Source organism: Malus sylvestris, chromosome 3, assembly GCF_916048215.2.
Source record: "Malus sylvestris chromosome 3, drMalSylv7.2, whole genome shotgun sequence".
NCBI classification, from domain to species: Eukaryota; Viridiplantae; Streptophyta; class Magnoliopsida; order Rosales; family Rosaceae; genus Malus; species Malus sylvestris.
This window is the reverse complement of record NC_062262.1, coordinates 17,381,034-17,394,399: the sequence shown is the minus strand read 5'-3', so window position 1 is coordinate 17,394,399 and position 13,366 is coordinate 17,381,034.

The following is a 13,366-nucleotide window of genomic DNA, read 5'->3' as shown; positions in this document are numbered from 1 at the left end:
CTGTTTCTTTGCAGATGGCGGATAGATCAATTGCATATCTAGAGGGAATTATCGAAGATGTGTTAGTGAAGGTTAACAAGCTGATTTTCCTAGCAGATTTCTTAGTGTTGGATATGGAAGAAGATTTTGAGACTCGGTTAATTTTGGGTCGGCCATTTCTTATCACAGCAAGGACTTTAATTGATGTGGAACAATGGGTTTTGACATTGAGAATTGGGGAGGAGAAAGCAACATTCAAAGTGTTCGAGGCTGGAAAATTTCCAAGAGAAGCGGAGGATTGTTCTTGTGTCGATCTAGTTGATACCGCTATTTCAAAAAAATTCAAAGTTGAGAAACCTAATGATCCTATGGAAGCTGCACTAGTTCATGTTGCTACTTCAGAAGATGAAAATCAACTTTTAGCGAAATGTGCTATTTACTTGGATGCTTTTAAATTGGTTGCAAAGAATGGATGGTTGGAGTTCGAAGACCTTGGACCTGCACCTTCAAAATCGCAGCCAAGTATCATAGCCACACCTACCTTAAATTTGAAACCATTGTCGTCACATTTAAAGTATGCTTTCTTGGAAGCTGCTGAGACTTTACCTGTTATAATTTCTGCTAATTTGAGTGAAGTTGAAGAAGAAAAATTATTGAGAGTGTTAAGAAGGCATAGAATAGCAATTGGGTGGAGTATTGATGATATTAAAGGAAATAGTCTGCCCGTTTGTATGCATCGGATCTTGTTGGAAGACAATTACAAGCCTTCAGTTGAGCATCAATGCAAATTAAATCCAAATATGAAGGAGGTGGTTCGAGCTGAGATTTTGAAGTTATTAGACGCTGGAATAATATATCTAATTCCAGACAGTAAATGGGTGAGTGCTTTGCATTTGGTACCGAAAAAGGGTGGAGTTACAGTGGTGAAGAATAACAAGAATGAGTTAATTCCGACGAGGACTACAACAGGATGGAGAGTATGCACTGATTATAGGAAATTGAACAATGAGACTCGAAAAGATCATTTTCTTTTTTTGTTCATTGATTTGATGTTGGATAGACTTGCTGGATGTGCTTACTATTGTTTTTTAGATGGGTATTCTGGTTATAATCAAATTCCGATTGCACCGGAAGACCAAGAAAAGACGACATTCACATGCCCTTTCGATACTTTTGCGTATAGGCGTATGCCTTTTGGGTTGTGTAATGCGCCTGCTACTTTTCAAAGGTGTATGATTAGTATTTTTTCTGACTTGGTAGAGCGTTGTATTGAGGTATTCATGGATGACTTCTCTGTTTTTTGCTCATCGTTTGATTCTTGTCTGGATAATTTGTCCTCGGTGTTGCAACGATGTGAAGAAACCAATTTAGTTCTAAATTGGAAAAAATGTCACTTTATGGTGCATGAAGGGATTGTTTTGGGTCATAAAGTTTGAGTCAAAGGCATCAAGGTAGACAAGGCGAAAATTGAGACAATTTCAAAGTTACCGCCACCCACTTCCAACAAAGAAGTTTGAAGTTTCCTTGGTCGTGCTGGTTTTTATCAACGTTTTATTAAGGATTTCTCGAAGATTACAAAACCGTTGTGTAACTTGCTCCTTAAAGAAGCAAAGTTTGTTTCAATTCATCATGTCTTGAGTCATTCAATGTGTTGAAAATGAAGCTCACGACAGTCCCTGTGATAGTTGCACTGGATTGGGAATTACCTTTTGAGATTATGTGTGATGCAAGTGACTATGATATTGGAGAAGTCTTGGGTCAACGAAGAGACAAGCTCTTGCATGTGATTTATTATGCTAGTCGAACTCTCAATGATGCACAACTAAATTATGCCACTACCGAGAAAGAGCCTCTAGCCGTTGTCTTTGCTTTAGACAAATTCCGTTCTTATCTCATTAGTTCAAGGGTAATTATCTACACCGATCATTCAACTTTGAAGTATTTATTATCCAAGAAAGATGCAAAGCCTCGGTTGATTCGATGGGTGTTATTACTACAAGAGTTTGATTTAGAGATACGAGATAAAAAGGGGTCTAAAAATGTGGTGGCAGATCATCTTTCTCGAATTGTGCATCATGAAGGTGACAATGATTTAGTTCTGATTTCTGAAACATTCCTTAATGAGCAACTCTTTACCATTAAATCTTCAATCACACCTTGGTATGCAAATTATGTCAATTATTTAGTTAGTGATATCATGCCTCCTGATTTGACTTGGCAACAAAAGAAAAGATCCATTTCGTTAGTCAGACATTACTATTGGGATGAGCCGTATTTGTGGAAGCATTGTCCAGATCAATGTATAAGACGGTGTTTTCTTGATGACGAGATGGAGGAAATCCTGTGACATTGCCATTCTCTAGCATGTGGTGGTCATTTTGGTGCTACAAAGACTGCTGCTAAGGTACTACAATCTGGTTTTTGGTGGCCTACATTGGTTAAGGATGCCCATACTTTTGTTTATGTATGTGATCGCTGCCACCGTGTTGGAAATATCTCAAGTAGACATCAAATGTCGTTGAATGATATTCTAGAAGTCAAACTTTTTTATGTATGGGGTATTGACTTCATGGGACCATTTCCATAATCTTATGGCAATCAATATATCTTGGTAGATGTGGATTATGTTTCAAAATGGGTTGAAGCAATCCCTCTACGCACTAATGATGCTAAGGTTGTTGTTCATTTTCTCCGGAAGCATATTTTCACTCGCTTTGGCACCCCGCGTGCCATTGTTAGTGATGGAGGCAACCACTTTTGTAATCATCACTTCAATGCTCTCTTGGCGAAATATGGAATCATTCATAAAGTTACTACACCCTATCATCCACAAACTAGTGGGCAGGCTGAGATTTCTAATCGAGAGATCAAATAGATTTTAGAGAAGACTGTAAGACTTTCATGCAAGGATTGGGCTGTAAAGTTGGATGATGCATTGTGGGCTTATCGGACTGCATTCAAGACTCCAATTGGCATGTCTCCGTATCGATTGGTGTTTGGAAAAGCATGTCATCTACCTGTGGAATTGGAGCATAAAGCTTTTTTGGGCAGTGAAGAAGCTTAATTTTGAGATGGATGCAGTGGGAGAAAAAAAAGATCTTCAATTGAACGAGATGAAAGAATTTCGGAATGATGCATATGAAAATGCTAAAATCTACAAGGAATGTACCAAAAAGTGGCATGATCAACATATTCTTTGTCGTGAGTTTTATACTGGCCGGCAAGTTCTTTTGTTTAATTCTCGGCTGAAACTCTTCTTTGGGAAGTTGCGAACACGATGGTTTGGTCCTTTTACAGTTGTTCAAGTTTTTCCATATGGAACGATTGAAATTCGTGATCATACAACAAATACTACATTCAAGGTTAATGGACAGCAATTGAAGCCGTATCTTTCTGCCAATTTTGAGTGAAACACGAATGTTGTGACCCTTGCTTCTCCAAAGTGATTGTAATGCCAAGTTGGGTTGAGGACTTTAAACTAAGTGTTTGTTGGGAGGCAACCCAGCCAGGTTCAATCGTTCATTTCCTTGTTTATTAATTTTTCATTTTCTTCCTTTTTGTCCCATACTACTCATTGCATCTTTATGTTGTGATTTTACATTGAGGACAATGTTTAGTTTAGGTTTGGGGGGGAGAGAATAGTTTTTTTTTTTTTTTTTTTAGTTTGGTTGATTCATTTGAATTTTTGTTTTTAAGTAACAACTAAAGTTTTTATGTTCCAAGTTTAATAATATTGATTTCTTCACCCACATGATGATTTGAACATGTTTAGTTTGTCATTTCAAATGTGTTTGGATTGGTTTTGTTGTTATATGCCAAAGAAATTACAAATTGCACTTTGAGTTCATGTTTTGGTCATAATCAACTTAGCTACCTAAATTAATTTTGGATGTTTTTCAAGTTAATTTGATGATGCCAACATGTTTAGGGGTGGTTTGGGAGTGAGATGCTTAAAAAAAAAAGCACCCATGAAAAAAAGCTGTGAGGGTTTTAGGTGTTTGGTAAACTGAAAAAAAAAAAAGGCTTATTTTGGAAGCTGCTGTGAGAATAAGCTGAAATCAAAGGAAAAAGCTGAAGCTGCTATTTGCAGCTTTGGAAAAATGGCTTTTTTTCAAAGCACATGGAGCTACAGTGCTCCTTTAATGAAAAGATCCACTATCAGACTACTTTTTTTTCCAAAAGCACTTTTACAAAAAAGTTTACCAAACACTTTGCTGATTTATTTCACAGCTACTTATTTTCACAGAACAGCCGCTTATTCTCACAGCAGCTTTTTTTCAAAGCACAGCAATACCAAACCAGCCCTTAGAATGTTTAATATGCTGTGTTGGAATAGTGTTGGGATAGAAATTCGACCTACATTGTGAATTGGGAGGTTTAGAAGCTCAAAAAGTGAAAATAAACATGTAAAATTGCTGCATAATTTCTCTAGATTTTCTGTTATAAAAAAGATTTAGTGACGATCTTCAAAGATTTTCTCTGTCACAAAAGGCTTGTTCATACTTTTAGCAACAGTTTCTGGGAATTGTTTTTGTCACTAAAAGTTAGTTTTGCTTATTTTTGCAGATTTTTATCCTATGATGAAGACAACAATTTTGGCTCGGAATTCATTGTTTTTAAAGCCATTCCTTCTTCCATGATACCCAAAAATAGGTGTATTCTTTTCCTATTATCTCATTTTCTTCCATGCTTATATTTATACATCTTTATGTGATGAATTGTGTTGTTAAAATTTAAAGTATGAGGTAGGAATTAAAATTTTTGGGATTGGGTGTTAGAATTTGTTGGAAACAATAAGAGCTTGGAAGCATAAGTTGCTAAAGGGTTGCCTAGAAAGTTTTTGCATCACATTCTTTTTACCATTCATTTTTCCATGTCTCAAGTACTTTGGTGGACAAACTGTCCATGTTTGGATGATGTGGAGAAATAGTGAAGACTACCCATGTGAGTTGTTGAGCCTTTGCTTTTCTTGAGAGGGTTTATTTGTTTCTACTCTTAAACACTTTTCAATTCCTTTCTTTAATTTTTATGATCTCATTAACATTATTTTGCATTGGGTACTAAAGAACTTTAATATATGTTGGGTATTTTTGCCATTGAGTTAGACAAAACTATAGAAACGATGTTAGGCTATGCGTGTTTTCCATTACTAAAAGGCCTATTTCCTACACTTTTGTGTGCTCCATTAACCCCATTGAAGTCAAACACTTAGCAAAAGAAAGAAAAAGAAAGAAAAAAAAAGCGCTTGTTGGGAGGCTTTAAAAAAAAAGGAAATTGTACCATTCATTAGAACGTGAGTCCTGGACGCCATGGATCACATTAGAATTTGTTGTTTTTCAATGTTGATCATATGTGATTATATATTGATTCCTTTTGCATAAAATCATCACATATGCTTGTTAAGAGAGAAAGCTTAGGTTTTGTGAGAAAATTGAGTGATATCTAGTGAGGCTTAGAGTCGAGGCGAATTTGTACACATGCCAAGTGTGGATGTTTTTTAAGCCCGAGTGCTTGGGATGTTGGTTACATACTTTCCATTGTGATGCATTGATTTATAAGGGCATAACTTTAGTTTTGGAAGTGTGATTTGGCATGCATTGGTTTTCATTAATTGATGGAAGTGATAACTATAACACCTTTGCTTTTTAGTGAAACGTTTGTGGGTAGCGTAACTGGTAAACCCTCAGGAGACACAACTCCTCCAACTAGTTGATAGGAGCATATTTATGCGACTTAGTTAGCTTGTTCTTGTGCATTTACGTTGTATTTCCTTAGTTATTTTATTGTTCAAAGTTATTTTTGTGTGTTTTCAGACTCTAAGTACAAAGTATGCAAGATGATGCATTTTGGAGGCCTTTGGAGCATGTTTCGGGCTTGGAATGGATAGCAAATGCATGGGCCAAGTGGATGAACGAATTTGAGAACTAAAGAGGCCAAGAATATGAAGAATTATGGTCCAAAAGATGAAGAAAACAGCCCAAAAATCTGTCACCCCAACTTGCATTCCTTGCCATGCAAACCACATAGAATTCCCTTTGGATTCCATGCCATGCTTGATCACTCTTGTCCCCTACATAATTTCTAATTTCATGCTTCAATTCATTTAATTATTACACTCAATTGCTTGATACCTCTTGTTCCCTTCACTCATTAGATTTTAGACAACATTTACATCCATTACATGCACCAATTGATGCTCCATCATTCACATTTGGAATCCAATGCCATGTGCAACACATGTTGTTGCACCTTTGACCCATTTGTTGACACATTTCACCTCCCTTTCCATCTCTATGCAATGTACACAATCATTCATGCTCCCTAGCTACAACACCACTCCATTTTACCCTTCACACTTTGCATCATTACTTCATTTTCACCCTTGGACCATTGCACACCACACACACAAATTGCCATGCATTTCATCCTTAACCTAACCTGATTTTCTAAGGTTTTTGGGGCCTATAAATACATGTTTACACCCCTTGGCCAAAGGACAATCCCCCATATTCATCATTTTATCACAAAAATTCGTCCATACACACCCTAGGAAGCAAAACACCCCAAAAACACCATTCTAGTGCCTAGAAAACATAACAGCCACTCCACCTTCTTCCACCCTCTTTGCCTAGTTCTCCACCACCCTCCAACCATCAAACACTCCTCCACACTCACCCTAAACCCTTCCATACCATTCCCCATCCATTCTACATCATAAAACTACCCAAAATCTGTCCATAACCCAATCTGCCGCAAGCAAGGGAAAGGAGGAATCTTGGATGCACTTGCTACCAAGTTGGAGCATTTTAGGTGTTTTCTTTCCTTTGATTTTAATGTCTAATTTTATGTATCTTTGCTTTGTGAGTATGAGGAACTAAACCCCTCTTAGTTAGGGGGTGATTCGAAACTATGTTCATACTTGCAATATGATTTGATTACATCCAGTTGTGATTCATAAGTTGTGAATTCAATTTACTTATCCGTTCATATAAAAACTAATTTGTGTATGTTGGTTAAGAGTGCACGCTTAATTTTCATGCATGAATTTGACGCTAGAATATAAGGGAGTTTCACCTAATCGTTATAAACTTATATTCACAAGTAGTGAAGGTTGCTAGTCACAATCACGTTAAGTAAACTCTTGGCATAAGTTTCATGCAAATCATAGTAACGAGTGCCTCGTCAATGCTTATGTTTTTCATAGAACTTAATGATTCTTGCTTGTATCTCTATTATGCAATTCATGTAGGGAACTTGTAGGGAATGTTTTGGGTTGTCGTATGCAATTATCCAACCTAATAACTTGTGGAAAAAACTGAGGGTTAATTAGTGCAATTCACGGTTAATTTGGGGCGTTGAGTATTCATAGCTTATCGAAAAGCAACTGGAAATCGTTTTGTATGCAAGTGTGACATATGTAGAGAAGAACCTCCTAGCTAATCTTCCATCCATAAGTTTCATTCAAATTCACTTACAATCTGTTTTGTTTTACAAAGTTTGTTTTGTTTTCAAATTCATTAAAACCAAAATCCCCCTTTTACTTTATTGTTTCAAAGTGTTTAATTTCTGTTTTGGTTGTGTGTTAGAGTGTTTTGATTCACCCAAATTTGTCTAAGAATTTGTTTACTTTGTTCTTGTCTTAATTTAATTATTTTCGTCAAAAATCAACCCCATCTTATTTCTTTGAGTCATATTAATTAGAACTTGTCTTAGATTATGTTTTTAAGTGTTTTAGTTCATTAGAAAACCAAAATTTGTCCAAGTTTGTGTGAGAGTCCCAAAATTGCCCAGATTGTGTTTTTAAGGTAGTTTTGAGTGTTTAGGGGCTGTTTTGAGTCTTTTGGTTTGTTTTAGTTTAAAGTATAGTTTTGCATTCTTTGAGTCTAGTTAGTGTTTTAAACTTTGTTTTCACGTTTTCAAGTCAGTTTCCAAGTGATTTAGCAATCCCTCCTAATCCCCGGCCTAGAACGATCCCTACTTACATACTTTACTACAATTGATAAAAAGAGGGTTTAATTTGTGTGTTTAGTTATTTTACGCATCACTAGTGACACCTAGGGGTTTAAAGGCTTGTTGCACATGCTCAGTGCAATCGTTTCGCCAACGAAAGTGGGCTTAGTTAGATTTATTTTAGTCAGTTTCTTATTTTTGTTTTATGTTTTGCTCGAGGACTGGCAAAAGATAGGTTTGGGGGTATTTGTTAGGTTGATTTTATATGTAGCTTTTATACCTCTTACACATATTATCTAGACGTGATTTTATATTAAATTGGTGAGTTTAATGTGTCTTGTGTGAGTTTTTGTAGAAAACATGTTTTGTGAATAAAGCAGTGAATTAGAAGCTTAAATTAGAGAAACACAAAGAATTACCAAGTGGGATGTAAACTGATGGCCTGGAGTAAAGAATGGAACAATATATGGAGCACAGAATGGAACAATATATCATATAGGAAATTGGATCATTAAGCAAGCCCAAGATATTTAGGCGGTCCAAGTATGCGGGGATGTTGTTCCCAAAAGAAATGGGGTTTTGAGAGTCCAAAAGGCACGTGAAGAGCAGAGGGATTTTTAAAGAAAATAAAAGAAAGAGGGCACATATAAAAGGGAGGAGCCCAGAGCCATAAGAAAGGAGAAAAAAAAAAAAAAGGGGACATATCACGCACACTCATAGACTTGGAGAGGGACAACTTCACAGAAGGTTGCAGATTCTCAGGGCTTATCGCACACAGATACAGAATTGGAGTTTTGGGTTTTTTTATGTCATCGAATTCATCCATGTTTGTCATTAGTTTAATCATGAACTAAGTCCTTTTGCTAGGACTAGGGTGTACTCTTATCATGAACATCTAATTCTTGTTATTTTATATTAATCTCAGTTAATTTCCATGTTGAGTAATTGTTATTGTGCTTTATTGTTATCAAATAACTGGCATTATTTGCATGGAGATCTAAATTGTGACCGATAGGCTGAGTTTAGTAGATTGCTTCTCATAACAATTACCATGAATTACATAATTGAGTAGACATACTGGTTATGATTTGTGTAGTATTGTGTAATTATCCATTTAGCATAAAGGGTTTCGATTATCTATATCTGTGGCTAGACATAGCATGGGTAGATAGTTAGAAACACGGTTAGTATATTCTGACAAGAAGTATTGACGAATCAAGGAATAATTGCTAGCAACATGGGAATAATTTGATGTTAATATGAATAACGGGAATATATGGGATTGAGAATGAGGAACTTGATGTCCTAGTGCTTCAATATATTAATCTTTCATAATTCATACAATTTTACTTCGTGTTCGATCAATTGTTATTTTCACATTCGTTTGGTTTCTTAGCATAGTTGAATTTGTCAACATAATCCTTCTTTTATTTATGTTTAGTTTGGAGTCAATCTCAATAGTAAATTTAGGTTAATCCAATCCTTGTTTAAACGACACTCTACTTATCACTATATTACTTGGACGATATTGTACACTTGCAATTATCAACAACAATGTTCACATGGCATTGTAGACTCACTTTGGGTCCATTGTAGGTGTCAGTCATGTCCTGGATTGCTATAGGCAATTAGGACTCGTATGTGATGTGCATAGTTCCAGTCTTCACGTGATTGTAGTACTAGAGTGTAAATCATTATTACACTAAGTCATGTTCGTGTCAGATTACCTCTGCATGAACTCGTGTATCAGCATATGTCAATGAGCACTCGATATGATATGTTTGTTTATGCGAGATTTTGTGATTACCGGATGTTAGGTGTTTATTTACGAAATATTGTGAAGTATTGCATTCTCTACAGTAAGTATTTTTATACTATACGTGGTATGTATATTTTTTAGACTCTATTTGTTTTACGGCGAGGGGTTATTATGTTTTTGAAAAGGTTTTTATAAAACTTTATTTTTAGGCCCACTTACCCTTATTTTCGCCCCTCCAGGTTTTAATGGAAGTGTTTGCATGTCGACTAGTATTCTTGGCAAATCATGGTTTAGGAGATTACCTTCGATGGTATAATTCTCATCCTACTTCTCTTATACTTTACTTATGCTCTGACATCACGTGTGAAGCGCACTCTTATATTTAGGCACTTTTAGATTTAAATTCCTTCACATTTTCCAAATCACTACATTTTATGGCTTCATCATTCTTATGGTGTCAGCCAGCACAGCTCAATTCGGAATCCAGGTGGACATTCCGGGTCGTGGTGTGTCATATTAATAGTAATATAATGAGATGTACAAAGTCAAGACTCTTTGACCAAAATTTAAATACCATTAAGATTTTAGTCAAAGAGTGTTAATGACTAAAGACCAAATTTAAAGTCTCCCTTAACTAATTTTTTTTTATTTTTTTATTTTTGTTCAACATAATAATTATTCCATGTATACATTAAAGCGCAAGATGTTGTTGCAAAAGGAATTTTTTTTGGGACCTAACTGACTGACATCAGGCAATAACACATGGTTGTGCATCTATTAGAGCATCTTCAAAGGAAATTTTAAAATCTTAGATAGAATGCCATTGTGCATATTTGACATCAAAAGTCTCTCCAACTGAAGTATTACTTGTTGATTGGATTTGAGGCTTTGTAATTTGGAATCAAATTTGACATCAATGTCAAATTTATTTTTAATTCATTTTAATGGTGGGTCTTTATTTCACTAACATTTCAACAAATAAAAATTTTGTTTCAACATTTTTTTTATATCTATAACCATATAAAGCTCAATGTGACAGCCCGTCTCGAAAGATATTCCTTGATTATGTGAAATGTCTAGAATACCCTTGGATGTTGAGTACATTGTGTGTGATGTTGTGGTTTGAGTTTGGGTTTTAGACTAATTTAATTAGTTCCTAAGTTTTTGGAACTTAAAATTTATGGCTGTTGTTTGTTGTGATTGGCTGTAAACTGGACCACACACACACACCAACCCATTCCCTTACCTGTTGACTCTCTCTTCTCCCTCTTTCTTCGATTTCTTCCATTTTCCGTACAAGCATACGGACAAACTTCAAACCCTCCATTCTAGTCACGGATCAAGAATGTGAAGGTGGTCTTTGTGATCCTTGTGAACTCAAGAGCTCATCCATGCCTTTAGTTTGATGTGAAGACCTCATTTTCACAAGAACCAGAAATCCCAGTTTTGAGCCATTGTTCATGTGATCGTGAATGTAAAGTTTTTAGGAGATTTTAAGCTACTAGTGAGCTATGCACATCTTCGCGAAGCTCAGAGAAAAAAAAAACGAAGTGTTTTAGACGTCGAGAAGTTGAGTTTGGCAAGTTTCAATTTTGGCACGATTATCAAGGCTTCTTTGGCGAAATCCCGTGGATTTTAGGGCTTTAAATTGGTAAGGTTTTGTTCTACTCATTGTAAGCTTCAATTTGGTATAAATTTCGTGAGTTTTGGTTGAGAAATGAGGAAGATATGAAGGTTTGATTTTTCTCCCAGTTTCCTGCGATAGCAGCGGCACTGGCGCCGGGCTCTGGCGATCCAAGGAAGAAGGAGAAGAATATTTCGTCAAAGTTGACGAAATATTTTGATGCCGTCAGGTATAATTAACGGCATATTCTGATTTTTGACGGAATTCGTCTGGTGTGCCAGGCATGTGCCTACGCATGGGCCGCGTGTTTGGCTATGCCTTGGCCGACGCGTGAGGGTGCGTGGGGTCATGAATTTTTTTTCTAAAAACATGGGGATGTTCCTGAGGTTGAGTAGGTCATGGTGGTATATTCAAATACCCCATTTGAGCATTGTATGAGAAGTTATTTCCTAGTTTTGTGTATGTGCTTAAAATAACGTTTAGTCAGTTATTTCGCATATAGGTGAGACCTATCCTAAGGACGAGCGCCATCAATCAAGGCTCAGGGGCTACGACCCTTCAACATATCAGTGAGTGAAGTTTTGGTTTTCCTTATATACCTATATACTTGAGATTTTTCCCAGAAAATGAATTTAAATGATTATACGTTTTGAAATGCCATGCAAAGTATCTGCCTATTTTATTTATGCATTAGTAGTTGCATATATTTATGATTGGTGCTGCAGACGCACAGGTAAGTGCCAAGTAAGTTCATAAAGTAAAGATATGAGATTGCTTTAGTTATGCGAAATATGATGGGATGTATTGAGAGCTCATAAACCTACACCTCGGTGTTAGTTCTCTTGCCTAGAGTTAGGGCACAGTCCTTCACGTGATGTTCACCTCACGCACCATATGCTCGCCTTGGATCCAAGTTAGGTGCACAGGTTTGTCGTATAGATCACTTTAGGTGGTTCTGACTCATAGGTGACCCGCGATTATTGGCATAGTCTTCATGTGATCGTAGCACTAAAGCATATTTGTTTCACACCTAGTCTTGTCGTACAGACTACTTTAGGTGGTTCCAACTCATGTGCAGGATTTGATTTGATATGATTAAGATTGATTATGAGCTATAGACTCAGCTGTACAGATTGAGTTAGAGGGATTTGGCTGATGCGATATCTGACATTTATATATTTGTCTAGATTACTCATGGCATTGCATTGAGATACTCTGGCATGGTATACTTCTATGGATTTTCATCTTGAGTATGATTTATGATACAGCATTTTATTACTATTATTTTCTGGGAAATTATACAGGTTTTACGGCGAAGGGTTAGAACTTTTGAGAAATGAAATAATTTTGAAAAGCTTTGTTTTTGCCCACTCACTCTTTATGTTTTGCGCCCCTCCAGGTTTTAGGTAGAAGTGCTTGGTGGATCACGAGGATTTCGACGGGGGTTCTGACAGAATATCATTAATGTAGGATCACATTCAGGTGTTGTATAATTAGTACTTGTCCTGCTTGACTGCATCTAGGATATTTATGCTCTGGTTGTGTATTTCACATTTAACCTCGCACTAGAACTTTATCTTAGCTAGTACTGCTAGTAGTTTGGTTTTTATTCATTCGTATTTCCCTTATATCTTTATTGCTTCTGCACTGTGCACATGGTTACGTCACTCTCACGTGACGGCCAACACGCCCTGATTTAGGTTGGGGTGTGTCAGTTTGGTATATGAGCATTAGGTTTGCAATCCTGCATATCTTGTGAATCTTCGAATTATTTTTATGGCTTCTGTCAGAACTATGCCACCTTGTACAGATCCACGTCCTTCTGTTGAGCCTAGTTTCCCCGATATAGCTCAATTAAGGGAAGCTATAGCTAATGCCATTCAGTCTTTGCTTTGTCTTCCCCAAAGAACACCTCTTAAGACTGTGTATAATCTGAAGATGAATCATTTTAAGGGGAATGAAGGACATGAAGGAGCGGAGAAATGGATCAATCATCTTGAGAAGACTTTCCATGTAATGCAGAGTCAGGGGAATCTTCCTCCTGATAAGTGGGT